Genomic DNA, 18,048 nt, shown 5'->3' on the forward strand with positions numbered 1-18,048 from the left:
TCAGAATATTAATAAAAATATAATAACATTTCTGGTTAAAAAATTTGGGACCGTTTATGCTCACAAAACTGTTGTTCTTTAATCTAAAATACATTTAAACAGTACTATTGTTAAATGTTGTTACAAATTAAAATGACTATTTGTGTAATAGCAAATTTTCTGCAGAGATTACTTAAGTCTTTAATGTCACATGATTCTTAAATTATCACATAATCTTTAAATTATTATAATAAATATGCTGAATTAAAGGTTTTAATTTCTTAACATTAATAAATAAAGATTGGTTCTGTGTTGTTTCATGTATGTTGTTGCTCTTGAGGAGGATGTCACATGGTTTTGACAGAAGATCTGACTTACAAGGGTCGGTAGCACAGCAAACCATTTACACCCAGCCACATCCATATTGTTTACAGCACCTGATCCATTAGCAATGCATCATATTAGCAATGCAAGGACCATCTGTGCTATTGACAAAACAGTTTTTATCGATTAATCTTTTTTTTTTTTTTTGGTCTGTTTTTAATCATCTACACCATACAACTGCACTCGCCTTAAATAAGTTATGCATTCATATCTGCACAGTGCAAAGCAAAGCAATTTTCTCTCAGTGGTTGAGGTTGATTATGTGTGTCACCGACATTCAGCGAGTATGTAATCAGAGAGGATAGATTTAATCATGTGCTGTCATGCCATCTTATGCAGGCCTGAACTCAGACATTAGTCAAAGTGACAATTGGACATGTTTGCAGACTCGAAATATGACCTTTTAACAGCGTTGTCCAAAGGTTGTTTTCTCAATGTAATTTATTCAGTGCGTGACTTAATTGGGCTTTAAGGTCCATTCACACAAAGCAGAAACCAATCACACTGGACGGCGTGTGGAAAAGGCATTCCAAAAAGGTATAAAGAATAGATTCATTATAAGGAACAAAAAGTCAGAAAAGTGAAAATAAGTATAATTATTAGAATGTATTATTATTATTATTATTATTATTATTATTATTATTATTAGTATTATGCAGATCATATCTAGTTTACTAGATATAGTTATTTATTTTCAGGCATGTATTTTGCATTAAAAATAAAATAAAAATATTATATAATAAAATAGTAAAATATTGTCTGTTGAGAAATATTTATTCAAAGTGTGTGTGAAATGTGTGGACAGGCACTTTGTCTGGTATTTGATTTGCTTTTTTATTTTAGTGTGTGTGTGTGTGTGTGTGTGTGTGAATGGGACTTAACAGTGGATATTTAGCTTTTTAACTGTACAACTGTTCATATTTCATCATACACAAAGGTCAAGTTTCAGAAAGAGCTGTTGTGTGAAATCTGCTAAATGTTTGGCTGAAGTAGAGGTTCTCATCTCTCTCTTCCTTTTCTGGTGCTCTCTTTCTTCTCTTTTTTTCAGTGGAGATTAATGTTACCCATCTGCTGTAACATGTGGGGTTTGTCTACATGATACTACTGTGACATGATAAATAATGGAGCCATTGTTTCAGCAAAGTGGCTCGATCAGCCGAGATTTGTTTAATATTGCGCCTGATAAGACATCGAGCTGTCACAGACATGATCATCTTTTCTGTAAATGGTTTCAAATAAAAAAAATAACTTTCATATTTGTCGGTGGTAGAAAGGAATTATTTTGTTAGGTAAAGGTAAAGCATTATAAAATATATTGTATGTTATAATGGTGTAACTAATCATACTGTATATTAAAATATTGCATTACACACCTAACACAAACAAATATATATGCTATATGGCTGTCAATTTAAAATATTAATTTTGAAAGAGGTCTGGTGTTAACAGTGGTTAACATTTATTTGCGCAAAAATACAGTAAAAATTGAAACAATATAACAATAAAAAAATACTGTTTTCTATTTGAAAATTTAATTTATTCCTGTTCCATGATCCTTCTAATATCCTTATACAAATTATTCAAATATGCTAATTTGTTGCTCAAGAAACATTTATTTGTATTATTTTCAGTGCTGAAAATGTTAACATTTTTGTGAAAACCGTGATACAGATTATTTGATTAATAGAAAGTAGAGTGGAATTTATTGAAAGGTGTAAAAAAGGCTGCTTCTCCCTTCATCTTTTTACTTTGGTCGTTTATTTAGAGACTCTTCATGTCCTTTATGTGATTGTGGTATGCAGTGCATATATAGTCGATACCTATTGAGCATAAAACATAAGTATCCTGCTTTCATGTTCATTTAAGCATGCTGACACAGCCTCTGTTCTTTATTGACACTTTCCACCTCTGTAATTTATTTGCACAATGTTAATATCTTTGAAGTATGCCAGCTCACCGTTGGATATCATATCTATCACATAATATTCACCATAGAGTCATAGAGCTGTGTTAATGCGAGCCATCTGCTATGTTTTCTTTTCTTCTTAGTTCAAGCTATCTTGTCACCATGCTGTGACAGTTATGCAAAAAGCACAAATACAAAGTGGTTAGGAAAGTTTAATGTGGTTAATGAAGGCGCCACATTCATTGCACCCACGTTCCCTTGCACTTCACAACTACACAATTCAAACATTTTAAGGGTCATATAATTTTGAGGTCCACTTGTCAAGGTTTCTTGCCAAGCAAAAACAGTCATAATTTAGTTTTCCCCATTTTCCTCCCTCTCTTTGAACTTTAGACTTTGCTATTGTACCTTGAAGGCATTTATGCTGACACAGTCTTTTGTTTGGCTAATATTTTCTGTAACAGTGCACACTTACAGGTTTGCTTTCAGATCCAATATAGTTTTCATTTCTTTCTGTCTGTAATATATTGTGTGACAGGTTCACAACAGACACGAGACAAACTGAGACACAGCAGCATTTATACGAAGCGTTTTGAGCTCTGACTGTGAAGATCGCATCCTGCTGCATTTATCACGGAGCTGGACAGTGTAGATTATGGAAGAATGGAACAAAAAAGATTATATGTGGTGCAGAAATGAATCAGCTTGACAGGAACAAATCCGTTTAAGAGTGATGGAGGAGGAGAGAGGGAGAGCGAGGAAAAAGAGAAAAAGCTGAGAAGGGAGGAGTGATAAAAACACAGATGAGAGGAATGTAATTGAATAAAAGCAGGAATGTGAGGGAGCAGTCAGAGACCCTGATCTCATTAGCTTTAAAAACAGGCCTTTGTGCACGATTGTATAAGCAAGCACAGATATAATGACAGACAAAGCAAAACATTTCCATCAGAGAATATTAATGAATGAATTCAGATTTTAGGTATAGTTGGTTGTTTTCTTTCAAAATATCTTAGAAGCCTCCCTCCACATGTACTGTTTAATGAATGTCTGCAGCTACAGATACAATCCACTACAGAACACATTTCCAGACCCAGGATAGCTTGGTCTGCACAAATTTTGGGGGTAAATTTACAGAATGCATTTTGCATATCAGTGTGGCTCTTATTGGTGGTTCATAAAAATGAAAGCAAAGACAATTGTTATTATACAAGGTTTCTTATTCCAATAAATGCCATTCCTACGAACTTTGTTCATCAGTTCTGAAGAAATGAATCACAGTTTCAACAAAAAAATATTAAGCAGCACAACTGTTTTCAACCGATACTTACAACCCCATTTCCCAAAAAAGATGGGACGTTTTGTGAAGTTAAAAAAAAAAAAAAAAAAAAAAAAAAAATCAAGATTGTTATTAGTTAATTCTATTTTACCTTTAAGTGCTTTAACTTATTTTTATTTTGTGAATATAAACAAATTTAGATTTTGATGGGTGTGGCAATTGTCCTTTTAATTACAATGTTTAAAGGGGGGGGGGGGGGGGGGTGAAATGCTATTTCATGCATACTGAGTTTTTTACACTGCTAAACATGGACAAAGTTTCAAAAATTAAGTTGTACGTTTGAAGGAGTATTTCTGTTCCAAAAATACTCCTTCCGGTTTGTCACAAGTTTCGGAAAGTTTTTTTCGAGTATGGCTCTGTGTGACATTAGATGGAGCGGAGTTTCCTTATATGGGTTCTAAAGGCACGTCTGCCGGAAGAGCGTGCGCTCCCGTATAGCACAGCACTGAGAGCACAACAGACTTCACTGATCAGAGCGAGAGTGTGTGTGTTTTTGGTTGCCAGGGCAAGACAACCCTGCACAGATTACCAAAAGAGAAACAGCATTAAGGGACCAGTGGATGGAGTTTATTTTTACAGAGCATCAACGGAGTTGTGCAAGTGTTTTTGTTTGTTCCCTGCATTTCGAAGATGCTTGTTTTACAAACAAGGCCCAGTTTGACGACGGATTTGCACATCGTTTATTTCTTAAGGATAATGCAGTCACAACGAAAAAGGGTCATGATCGTGTGTTGGAACCGCAGGCGGTGAGTAAAATTGCTTTCCTCAAGGTAAAGTCACAGCTTCCAAACGCTCTCAACGCAAAAGCCTACTCACGCTCGTGATTCGTTAGCTCCGCCCACACGTCACGCCTCCAGCCGGTCGTGTTTTTCCGGGAAAAATCGGTACAGACTATCTTTCTCTTATGAATATAATGAAACTAAAGACTTTTTGGAGTTATGAAGGATGCAGTACTACTCTATAGGTACTCAAGATTAACAGGATATTGAGTGAAAACGAGCATTTCACCTCCCCTTTAATTGAGTGGGAATTGAAGATACTAATTATCAAAATTTTGTCCAGTCTCACTTGATACAAGACTTTATTGTCTGATTCTCCTTTTAATGACTGGTCATACACTCTTAATATGAGACAGATCTGGACTTCAGGCAGGCCAATCTAGTACATTCACTAGTACCTGTACATGATCTAATAACCATGGTCTTCCCATGAAGGACGAGTAACAGTAACATGACGGTTTCTTATGCAATGCCATCTAAGGGCTCAAAGGTCAAGTACATTCAACTGATGTTTCCTGCCTTTCCCTACACAGACTGAGATTTCTCAGGATTTCCTGAATTTTTTCACAATCTTATGTATGGTAGTTGGTGAAAGACCTAAATTCTTTGCGATTTTGCATTGAGAAATATCATTTTTGATTTGTTTGACACTTCTCTCATGACATTTGTCACAAAGTGATGAGCCATGACCCACCTTTGCTTGCAAAGACTGAGATGCTCCTTTTATACCCACATGATTTCCTCATCTATTACCAATTCCCCTACTTACTGTGAACTGTTTCAAACATAGTTTAGTTTGGATATTCTGCAACCTTTGCACTTTTATTTTGCCTCTGTCCCAGCTTTTTTGGAATGTGTTACAGACATGAAAATCCAATTTTGTTTACATTTACCAAATGCATTTAAGTTGTTCAGTGAAAACTTTAGAAATCTTTTATTTGTACATTTTGTCAATTAAATACAATTTAAAGATACATAACAAAACAGAGATTCTTGAATGTATTGCATTTCACAAAACGTCCCAACTTTACTGGATTTTAGGTTTTATAAGAAATGTTTGAGTACATTACATGATTTCTAAAGGATCATACCAACCTTACCAAATCTTACCAAATTTCTGGAAAAGGTTACTAACATGTGAACGATATATCAAAACATTTGGACACATTTACATTTTAAGGTTCAAGCAAGTCTGTATGCATGTGTAAATGCATTTACATGTTTTTTCATAAAAAAAAAAAAAAAAAAAAAAAAAAAAAAAAAAAAAAAAAATCCCACAATATCATTAGGATTTGCAAACCACATGAAAAGTGATAGCTGAATTCCCTCATTGGCTGGGTCATTTAAAACATCCAAATACTTCAGCTTTACTCCTGTTACATTTGGAAGACATTCATGCATCTTTCTCTTTGGACATCCTCCCCTGCTGCTTTGTTGTAAAGCAGTGAAAAATATGTTTGGCAGGATTTTTACAGAGTGGAAATGTTGCCTTACAGACTTTTGGGTCCGTTTTCACATTTTCTTGATGATTTGTATGGAAATTGTCAGTGACAGTGGTGTAATTATGGGATAAATACTGTTCCACAGCCAGCTGGTAAATAGAAAAATCAGCAAGACAATTTTTCAAAGGGATGTTGCTCAGCTGATGGGGCTGCTGACAGCTTGAGCCTGACCCGCTGAGAACGGATGCTCTCTCTCTCTCTCTCTCTCTCTCTCTCTGTGTGTGTGTGTGTGAGGCGATGGTTGTTTTTGGCAGCTTCCTGTCACTATCTTCACTGATGAACTCTCAGTGTCTTGATTCTGTTTCAGTTCATCTCTATCAGGGACGTGGGATGTGTTTAAATAGCTTCTACTGCACAAAGAGTGAACAGGAAAAAAATAAAAATAAAAAGTGACATTTGTGTTTTGCAAAGTTTGCTGATTAAGCCATTGTGGTGTTCATTCTCATGGTTGTGTCTCAGATTATTGTGTAGAGTGATCAGGTGCATTTTAAGTAATTGTTAAAAGCTTCATTGCTTCATTGACAAAATGATCAGCTAACATTAATTGACTGATCACATCAGCAGCACATGTGAAAGTGTGAATGAGTGCTAGTCAGGTGAAGTCACTATCAGGCAAGTACCTGGATCTCAATCCCTCTATTTCAGAAGGAGGGAAGAGGATGAGTGAGTGCAGAAGTGAACAAGTGACAGGTCTGTGGACAGACAGAATCAATCCCGGAGTGGAAGAAGAGATCAGACAATGATAATCAGGTCAGTGTGCCGGCTGGGACACGTTCCACTCCATCCGTCCCCTGAGAACCAATCATTGGTTTGTTGCCACTCTGATGACACAGAAGAGAGAGAGAGCGAGGGAGAGCAGCGGCTTCTGTCTGCAGCAATCTGTTTCTTTAGGTGAATAATTTCCAATGCAGACAAGCAGCTCTCCACAGTATTTGCTTGAAATGTTTAAACACATTTTAAAACACACATTTATCAAATTAAATCTAATATATATTAATGAAACATTTAATGAAAGTGATTCTCGAGGACAGACAGTCATTCTTGATTAACTAAATATAAATGACATTTCTTTGATTAAAACTAAAAAGATAATCAACAACAAATGAGTAGCAAATATTAAATAATAGTAACATTTTAATTAAATGCTAAGTAATAAAATATATTTTTATAAAAAAACAACAATAATAAATATTATTATATTAAGAAATAGTTAATAACATTAAGTTATTTAAAATGGAATATATATATATATATATATATATATATATAATTAGGGTTGTCATTTTATTTAATTGTCACACTTTACGAAGATGTTTATTATTATTATTAATGACACTAATATAAATTGATACACTTTGTATTATATATACTCTGTGTGTGTGTGTGTGTGTGTTTGTATATACTTTTCATATATATATATTTTTTTTTTTCAAAATAAAACAAAACACCAGTACATCATCCATTAAATCCCAACAGAAGGTAAAGCATGACATCTTTTATTTAGAGAATTCACTTTGACTCATAAGATAGTAGTCTGACAGCGAAACACTTTGACAGGGTGTGGAAGCTTTATCTCCAACTTTCAAGCGCTGTGAGAATGGGATGAGAAATGCTTCAGTACATGACTCAGAACAGCCAACAGGAGATCCCCCTCCAATCAGCAGGAATCTGATCTCTGTAATGCTGCTGGTTTCAAACTGAGCTGTCAAAACTTTGGCAAGATGGGATGGAATGATATCACCAGGGAGAGAAAGAAGCAGAGGACTGATCGAGGGTTTAACTGAGGTTGCCAAGTTTATAATCATTTAGTAACTCTAGCCCACCTTTGATCAGCCTGTATATGAACATAAGAAGCAGTCAAAGCAAATGTTTATTAGAGCTAATCAATGTTCTATTGATCAACTTATATGAACTTTGTAGACCATTCTAACATAGTAATAATCAGATGCATCTGGTATTATCATCTGAAATGTCTCCAGTGACCTGATAGCAGATTTCATAGATATCTTTGAGGGACAGTTTTAAATATCGTGGTGGTTTAGAAATGAAATATCCCGTGAGTGGAACTAAAAGGTTTGAAATAGCATACCACCTACAGACAATCCTAAACCAATAGTGGTAACAAATGCAAACGTGAGGTGAAAGCAACCATGCCATTTTTGTTTGCTTAGAGTCTTAGAGCTCTTTTATTGTGACTCTTGTTTCATGGGATTAGTTTTCGAGCACTTTACATTGCAAGTGCTGTGAAGTACCAGGTGAGCTACTGAGCAAGTTTACTACATCAGAAAAGGCATTCAAGTCTTAATGTGTTTAAAAAATAATGTAAGTTAAAAGTGTTTTGATGTCATAACATAGAATTTTTACAAGGAACCACACAGAGTCTTTATTAATTGATAATCTACCCTGTAATCATAATTTGTGTGAAAATCAATAAATGTCGTTGGTGTTTTACTGCCGCTGGTGTTCATTGCAGTTAATTAGTAAATTTGTGAATTATATTGTAATTACAGGCACCTTTTTCTACCGAATCTACGGTAGCACTTTATTTTACAGTCCTGTTCCTTATGTACATACTATGTACTTATTATAGTAATTACAATAACTATGTAATAACTAGATACTAACCCTGAACCTACCCCTAAACCTAACCCTACCCCATGTAGTTACCTTGTATTACCAGAACTTTCTTAGATAAATACACTGTCAGTACACTATAAGTACATGTAAGTACACATACTGTAAAATAAAGTGCAACCGAATCTACTGTGTGTTAGTTTTTAGGGAGGGCCTAAAGGTCACTGCTGTAAAGGAAAAGGGTAAGCTGAATTTTAGTTATATTTAAAATGACAGCTATATTACAAAATATAATGCGATACAATAATAGTTTTATCTTGATTATATTGTTTTCAAAATTGTTAGAAGGTAAAACTGTAACTGAATATAAAATGATTCATTGCCCAGCCCCTATAGTGTGCTCTTTTTACTGATAGAAATCTCTGAAATAGGTTTTCTGCTGTGCTGAAAAGATGTGTGAGTGAAGAATGGCCAAGTTCAGTGGCTAAGTCTAGCATAAGTTAGCAAACCAGCTGAAATTGCTCAAGGCACCTTTAATTCATAACATTTTTGTTACGGTTATGATTTGATAAATTGTCTCCTCCAAGCCAAAGTTCAAAAGTCACAGGAACAAATTGGACTAGTGGGAGGAAAACAACTTCCTCTGGGAGGAGATAATGTGGGAAAGAAAGAGAGAAGAAAATGAAGTGTTGGTAATTGCCAGTCAAGACACCCACCCCCCAAAAGGAACCAAAATGCTGAGTCGGTTCATTAGCGCAAGACGTTATCGGCAGTCTTGCATGTTCATTTGCAGTAAAAACTGTCATCTTTTAATGGAAATTAGCCTCAGTTTTTCCCCCTTTTCATGTGGAGTTTGTTGTGTTCTGCATACATCAGCAGAACAGAACAGAAGAGAAACAAGAGCGAGAAGAGAAAGAGCGAGTGAGGGAATTTAGCTAAGGTGGACAGATCCCACAGCACACAGACTATTTATCTTCCTTCTAAAGTGGCGAATTGTGAATGCCAGCACTAAGTGATTCCATCTATCTCTTATTTCACACAACTCGCGGAAATGTTTGTGTTGTCCTCTACAGAGTCATTTTCAAAACAGTTGAAGTGCGCAGGAGATCTGATTTCATTACTGGGAGAGGAAGAGAGTGAGAGAGTGAGAGAGAGTCTGTGCGTGTATTTTCACCACATTTTCCTTTGCCATTAGTGACAATCTATGTTGTTGCTGCCCATTAAAATCACGAATGAAATTGTGCTGCGTTTACAGATGAATGATTGTCATGGAAACAGTGGTGCTTTGGTGTATGTCTGCAGAACATCATCACATCCCCATTAAACATATACGTACCTATATTTAACCGGCGGACACGTGTTAGTCCCCACACGACAGGAACGAATCTAATAAGGCCTCTATCTCGTTTCAGTGGAGGAGCACCGATGTTATGAGGCTATTACAAGCTGTATAGCTGACCTAAGATCAGCTCTGTGTTGTTATTAATAAAAGCGAGGGATTTGTAGGGATGAGGCTGGAAACGGTTATGTGTGAGCGTTCCTCCTCCCAGAAGCCCCATAATTTGCTTTGATTGGGCCATCGATCTTGTTTACTGGGGGCACGAGTGCTTCTCACACCTCATCTAAGCTGTTTTTCAGTAAATAAAGCTGCTCATAATTCCTTCATGGATTCTGCAGAAGGAGTTTCATAGTTGATAAGCAGTGTTATGGGGTAGCTAACTAAAAATAGCAACTCTAAAAGTGTTGCTAGATTTTTTTCAGTAGTCTGGCGGTAAACTATAGAATATATTTTGAAAAATGCTCAAGTTGCTGGTCCCCATTTATTTACTTATTTGATATATTTCTATATATAGAAGTAAACTTAAGTAAATTATAACAGAATAATTAAATTATTACATTTTTTGGCCAAATTCAGATTTATTCTAGTGCATCTGCTCATACTAAACAGTTATTTATTTATTTTCTCCGCTGTTTGGAAGGTTGAATTAATTCCTGTATTCATCCTACATGATGTACTCATATGCAATGTTGGAAAGTCATAATGATTCTAGTAAACTGATTAATTTTAATAATGGTCCACTGTCTCATATGAAGTCTATGACTATGAATCTATCTATCTATCCATTTTTTTTTAAAACCTGTAACTGTAACCTGACTGTGATTATGACTAACATGTAGCTTGGCAATATACACTTTAAATGTAGCTTTCCCAACCATGTCAATGCATGCTTACCTTCCTCCCACTTCCGCAGACACTCCTGTCTGTAAGCGTCTGTCTCTTTCTCATCTCGCACTCCTCCTTCTCACATCACTCGTTCTTTGACTCTTCAGAGGAAGGCAGGTTTTACAGCGAACAAAGGCCTAAGCGAGCACACAACACATTCATAATGAATGAAGGCAGGCTGTTTTAATGACCGGGTCCAGGAGGAGTCACAACACAAAGCTCTCCCAGTGCCATCAGCTCTGTTCCTGGTATAATGATATCACCCTTGGCCCCAGCGAGGTCTAGAGGAACCTGCTTCTCCATGAGCTTTAATTATATGTTTGATAAATGCCTGGCAGTGGAAGATTCTAGCTTGGGTTCACGGGTCAGCCTTTGAACCTGGACACAAAGACCCTGGTGGCTAAAGGGTTTTGGTGCATTTTCGCACGCTAAGAGCTGTGAAATATGCAGCTTTGAAGTGCCATGTTGTATCATTTATTTAAGGTGCACGCAACATAACGGCTGCATTTTTAATACACGAGACGCAATAACCTGCAACATACGTGCTGTTATTGAAATAAGGAGGAAAGCCATTTCAGAGGTGTGCGGCTGGATAGATCAATCATTTTAATAGCTGTTGTCTCTCGTATTGCGTGTGTAGAGGACATGGCTCAGGCTGACCTGTTAGTAATGGTGTTGAGTGATTGATGGTTGACCTCTGCTTGCGGGAGAGCATACAGTGGGCATCCCAGGGCTTATTTAGTGACTGCTGCTTGGGAGACGAGAAGATACCATTGTGTGAAAAGACAGAGGAGATGTCGACTAGCTTGGAGCGCTAACATTAGCCGTCGAGAGCCAAGAAGACAGCTAAGACAAAACAAGAACTGCCAATATGGTGTGAACACTATACGCTCATACAGACTGTGAGATGGGTGACTCATGTTTGTGTTGCCTCCCCTGAGTGGTGCACGATAGACACCGTTTATACTGAAACAGAGAAGGAGAAAGGGAGGGATGGATGGATAGGAGAGGTAACAGCAGATATTCAATTATTAAAGGTGCTGGGGGCACTTGAAATGCAAAAGACTCTTCAACTCTAGATGAATGCAATCCTATATCTGTCTCAGTGTTCATTCACTCGTTGTTTATTATTCTGACATCCCATAATGCACCACATGCAGCACGTATCATGCAGGAACGTAAAAGCTGTCATTAATGAATTGGTTTGCTTGCTTCCTAATATTCTAATTTGACAGGCTGGTAATAAAGTTAACCCATGAGTTGAATTAATAATTATATTAATTTGGGTGATAGTTCACCCAAAAAATGAAAATTATGTCATTATTTACTCACACCCGTGTTGTTCCAAGCTTGTTTTTCTGTGTTGTTTCTTTTCTGTGACACAAAATAATTGATGAATAAACAGTATAAATGTGTAAAAGTTTGATAAAATAAATATGAATATATAAATTAAGTGAATATGATGATACTGACACATAAGGCTATCAAAAAATAAGACAATAACAAAAAAAAAAAAAAAAATGATGACCAACTGTCTCTCTGACGGCAGGAGGGGAGGCAGATATGTTGATGGCAGTAGCTTCTTTTTTTCTTTTTCCTTTCTCTTTCATCATATTTCTTTCCTTTCTTCCTTGTGTTGGCTAATCTTCACAGATGTGCTGCTGCTCTCACTTCTGGAGGTGGTCGGGGAACCCCAGGTCAGGCCGTGCCCAGAGTGAAGAGTGAAAGCCCCCCTGTCTCTCCCCACCTCCATAGCTTCTATCACACAACCGCCACCTTCATAACTTCCTGAGCAACTAAAAAATGCAATCCTTCCCCACCTCTGGCTTCCTATGGGTAATCGTCCCCAGCTGTAGAGTGCAGATCTAAATAGGACCATGGGGAAAAGAGATTTGTAATTTCAGAGAAACATAGAAACAAAAAAGGGTCGGAAATTGGTGGTAGGCCACATAAATTAGCATTCTTTTTTTGGCTTAAGCAGACCTTAAAGATTGAGGAGCCACTTAAATCCCAAAGAGTGTTGTTAGTGAGGACAAGGAGGTATGGGGGGTCAAGATCAATGGCACATGGACCCTTTGCACTGAGACTCAGGGCCACAGAGAGTGCAGATTGTCATACGGCCCTCCTGCTGAGCACAGCTCAGGATGGGTTCCATCTATTATTGAAGCTTGTTTAGATGGGCCTCCTCTGGTCTATTTGGCTGCCATTTGCAGCTTGCTCATCTTTTTGACACAACAAATTGAACCATCCCAGAGTTCCAGCACTCAACGGGATCATGACTTGTATTGATATTTAGCCAAAAAAAAAAAAAAAAAAAAGAGTTAATTCTACTAGAGAAAAAAAAAATATATAATAATGTTGGTCACTACAAAAATTGTCCAAACATGTTTTAATCAGCTGTTTGGACTCCGGCACCCATTCACGTCAGATGATCCATCATTGATGCTCAATTTCTGTTCTGATGAATAAACAAACAAACTCATCTAAATCTTGGATGGTTTGAGGTACATTACATTTTCAGCTAATTTTCATTTTTCGGTGCACTAACTTAATTTTTTATTTGATTGAATATTTTATTTGAATTGGACCCACAATATTCCTTTAATAATTCCTTGTATAGCAGATCTTCAGTCTGCACATTCTTTTTGAATGAGTATACTTGGACTGCTCCTGCTCTGTATGTCTCTGAATGTTCACCACAAAATGCGTCATGTGTTTGTTTAATCCACCCAGACGCGCAAGATCAAATCTAAAGTCCTATCTTATGAGAAATAACTGCATGACATTAAGAATGTGATAACATGCCCTATAACTGAGAGCCTTATCACCCAGTATTTGCTTTTTATCTTTGCTGCTTTATCTGTAAATACAGCTGAAATCATCAAAACATGAAACAGAATGCTGAGTACCAGTAAACTAGGTGATGTTAACACTTTATATTTTGTCTGTGTATTGAGTTTAAAAGGCTCCGGTTTCACACAGGTTGCCTTAGTGCTGTGTAAATCTTTCTTAAAGGGATACTCTACCCCAAAATTAACATTTTGTCATTAATCACTTACCCTCATGTCGCTCCAAACCCGTAAAATCTCAGTTCGTCTTCTGAACACAATTTAAGATTTTTTTGGATGAAAACCTGTAGGCTTGAGACTGTCCCATAGACTGCCAAGTAAATTACAGTCGTAAATAATGCGCCTCAAGGATGCACTGTTTCTGCGTGTATTTAGCTTTGATTTTAAATACAACAGTGCATTCTTGTGGCGCGGAGGACACAGAAGAGCATACGCAGCACGTTGATATGGAGTGACAAAGAGAGTGGAGTATCCCTTTAACATTTTTCTTTAACATACTCCATGGCATTGCAGTTCTCTGGAAAACGACTTATCTGTATACCTTATCCGGGCTTGAAAACAGAGGAAATTGCATTTGGGGATTATGAATAATTAAAAGAGACGTGACAATACTAATAATTAAAACAGCACCCATGGATTGTGATTTGAGGTTATTTAGCAGTGTTAGAGTACAAATATGTATTTTATTTGATTATAAGGATTATATCCGGTCATATACTGCCAGATTTACTTTGTTAAAGTGATTTTACATTTATATTAATTTCATATTTATTGTTGAATGAAGTAAAACACTTGTTGACTTTGGGTAATATGAATAATTATGAGCTGTTGCATCTGTTCACATTAAAGAATTAACAGAATAATTTAACCTTTAATCTTTAGTTTATACGAACAACATATAAATGAGCAGACCTGCTGACTGAAAACACTTACCTGTCGTCTTCCCTGGCATCATATATCTGCCATTTCTAAACGTAATTTTGAACCTGTCATTCCTTAGTTTCTGAGCATTAGTAAGCCTGTTGTGGTCCATGATGAGTGATGAGGAGTTTATGAGCAAACAGAATTAATATAATTAACTGTCAAGCTTAATTTGTGAATTCTCTGATTTGTCCCTCCGGCATCATTTTTTTTTTTTTTTTTTTGCATGTGATATAAAAGAAGACATTTATATTTGCAAACGTGATGGTGACAAAGTGAGGTCTCTCATATTCTCTGCTGCTGTAATATCAGAATATTGCTGTATGAAAATGTGTCATGCCAGGTAAGATGCCATTGTTTCTTGCTTGTATTGAACTGACTGAATATACAAAAATACAAAAGAGATTAAAGAACTAAGGAAAGGAATGTTTTAATAGCAGCTCTATTTATTGTATTTGGGTACTTATACAGCAAATAGCTGTACCAGAGGTATGGTCTTATTATTATAAGATACCAAGGAAAATGTAATGGCCAACTTGGATCATGACAAGTCAAGTCAAGTCTGCTTTATTGTCAATTCTTCCACATGTACAGTAAATACATATAAATAATTGAAATGGTGTTACTCTCAGACCCTTGGTGCATACAGATAACACTAACAGTAGAACATTAAATACATATATTCAAATAATAGTAATAATAATAATAATAATAATAATAAATTGCATGTGATATCTAAAAAGGCATATGTTTACAAACGTGATGATGACAAACTGAGGACTCTCATATTCTCTGCTGCCATATTAACAGTATATTTCTGTATGAAAATGTGTCATGCCAGGTAAGATATCAGATATGTGTCCCTTGATAACCAATCACATCACAGCCTTGACATCACTGAACTTCTGTCAGAGTTGTGCCACAGTCAGCTACTCTTTGTGGATAACATGGATTAAATAAATGAGAATTGGCGTAAACTGAATCCCATCCTAGCTGTCGCAAAATTGTCAGTGACTTCTCTTATAAAACAGAATTTTGTTTTGGCGTGGACTCTAAAAACCGATCACTCCAAAATGTATCTTTAATGGCAAACATGAAGATTAGTCAATTTACATCTCTTAAATAAAATCCCATTTAAAACAACATGTAGAGTAGGCTAAACAATGACAGAATGTTCGCTTTTGCATAAACGGTTAATTTAATCTCAAACTCAATAGCAGCAACTTGCTCTCTTATCCTGTATGCATCTGTGGCCTAGCGCAAACCAGCCTGGTTCCAAGAATTCCAGGTTTGGAATTCTGTCAGCAGAAGCTGGGTACCGTATCCAGTAACCAAATCCGATAATCAGGGTCTGGAATGCTGACAAGGTTTGGCTTATTCTCCTTGGTCCTACTTTGTGGAGTAGAAAAAAAAAATCCCAATCTGTGCTATCAGCATGTTTCCCAGTGGAAATCTGGGATTATTACAGCTATAATCCAGTATCACACCGAGAGACACTCCACACACACTGTCTGTTGGATCAATGCACTTGGCCACGCTACACCCTTTCTGCATTTACACACATTTTCTCAGCATGGTAACCCAGTCGTGTCTCTTGTGGTAGATTTTTTTTTTTTTCTCAACACATGCAGTAAACCGTCACAACAGAAAATGTCGATAAACTACCTGTAATCCAATAGTGTCGTGTTCTATGAGTAACTGCATATGACACATGCAAGACAGAAAAACAGTCTCAAGTTGGACTCAGTGACTAACCAGGTTTCCTGTCAGGTGTCAAAATAAGCTTGACATGGTGCTCTCACATATACAATAAATAAATAAAAGTCACAATGTGTGCCAAATACTGACATAACCTTTCAGTTTATAAAAGGAAAACACTGTCTTGCTTTTAGTTTAGCTATATATGTATTAAAGGTATATATATATAGTGCTAGGCAACGATTACATTTTTTAATTGCATTATGCACAAAGCTAATAATGCATGTAAGGCCTACTGCTAGATGAACAAAAGTGTAATAACATTTAGTTTGCAAACACTTTAATCAAATAAGGTGCTTTTAACAGCAGTGTTCCTTTTACAAAGTAGCAGTTAAAATATCTATTGTACCCTAATTCTCAATTTAGAACATTAATGTAATTAATTTAAATACTATATATATATATATATATATATATATATATATATATATATATATATATATATATATATATATATATATATATATATATATATATATATATGTTACTGCCAGGACATTAAAGTTTTTATAAAAAAAAAAAAAAAAAAAAAATATATATATATATATATATATATATATATATATATATATATATATATATATATATATATATATATATATATATAGTTTGTTATAGAACAACAAGTTATGCTCAGTCCAGTGCCTCGATCATAAGATTATAACAGGCACTTTCCTATTAAAGACCTGCACAATCGCGGGACCCATCACAGCAGAGTGCAGCGCGGGACAACACTTAATGAGCGAGTAGAGACTCGTGTGTGCGGGAGAATAATTACGATGTGCTCACACTAGGCAATCTTAACCGTGCCAGAGCCATTTGACCCCCAAAGCTTGGACCGTTTGACCAGTGTGATAGTGTTACCAGTCTCTGGCTCTATTGGAAGAGGTGGGCAAGAGTAATGTTGATGCTTAGCTTAAATAATTTGATGTGTATTCTAGCTTAGCTTAAATTATTTATATGTAAATTATGTGTATTCAGAGACAGTGAGCAATGGACTTTCATAATAAGAAAAAACTGCGTTAATGCGCAATAAAATAATTGTCGGCGTTAATCAATGAATGCATAATAACACGATAATAATGCGTTCACTTGCCCAGCCCTAATATTCACAATTTGAGAAGACATTTTCAGTTCATATTAAAAATTTATGATCAATTTAATATCAATGCTGCCTAAATTCAAGTGAGGGTTGAAGGGATTTCATTTATGATTTTTCTTTACATGGGGGAAAACTATACGGACAGATATCAAGCGTTGGTTGGTTTTCCACCATGGCTAATGTTGTGTACTGAGTTTAGCCCTCTACTGAAAATGTGCTAGAGGAAATGAAGTCAAAATATACTTTGACAGCAGCTGTCATTGGTTATCAATAGGTATGTGCGAACAGGGAACTCTGAGATTCAAACAGATGTAGGAGGGTTTGACAGCACCTGACACCACTGTGTATTTGTTGTGGGACTGAGAATTTAAACTAAATTATTCATAACATCAAAATAATCAGCATATTAAAGTTTTGGCAACATAATATTCTGGCACTTGCATAATGTTTAAATGGTTATATTGATAAGAATGACTATACAGTAAAATATGTATGTTATTTTGATATTTTAATATGATTATTTAAGGAAAACTAGATAAAACAGTAAGAAGATGCTCAGGAAGAAATAGGCTACGTGCTAGAAGCATACATTACTGTTCAAAACATTCAATTAAATATAACTGTTTTATATTTTCATATAATTTAAAATAGTATTCAGTGTCATTTATATTTAAGAAAAAAAAAAAGTGAACAATAATTTGATAATTTTGCTTTAATTACAACGGCGTTCAAGC

Source organism: Carassius gibelio, chromosome A9, assembly GCF_023724105.1.
Source record: "Carassius gibelio isolate Cgi1373 ecotype wild population from Czech Republic chromosome A9, carGib1.2-hapl.c, whole genome shotgun sequence".
Taxonomy (NCBI): domain Eukaryota; kingdom Metazoa; phylum Chordata; class Actinopteri; order Cypriniformes; family Cyprinidae; genus Carassius; species Carassius gibelio.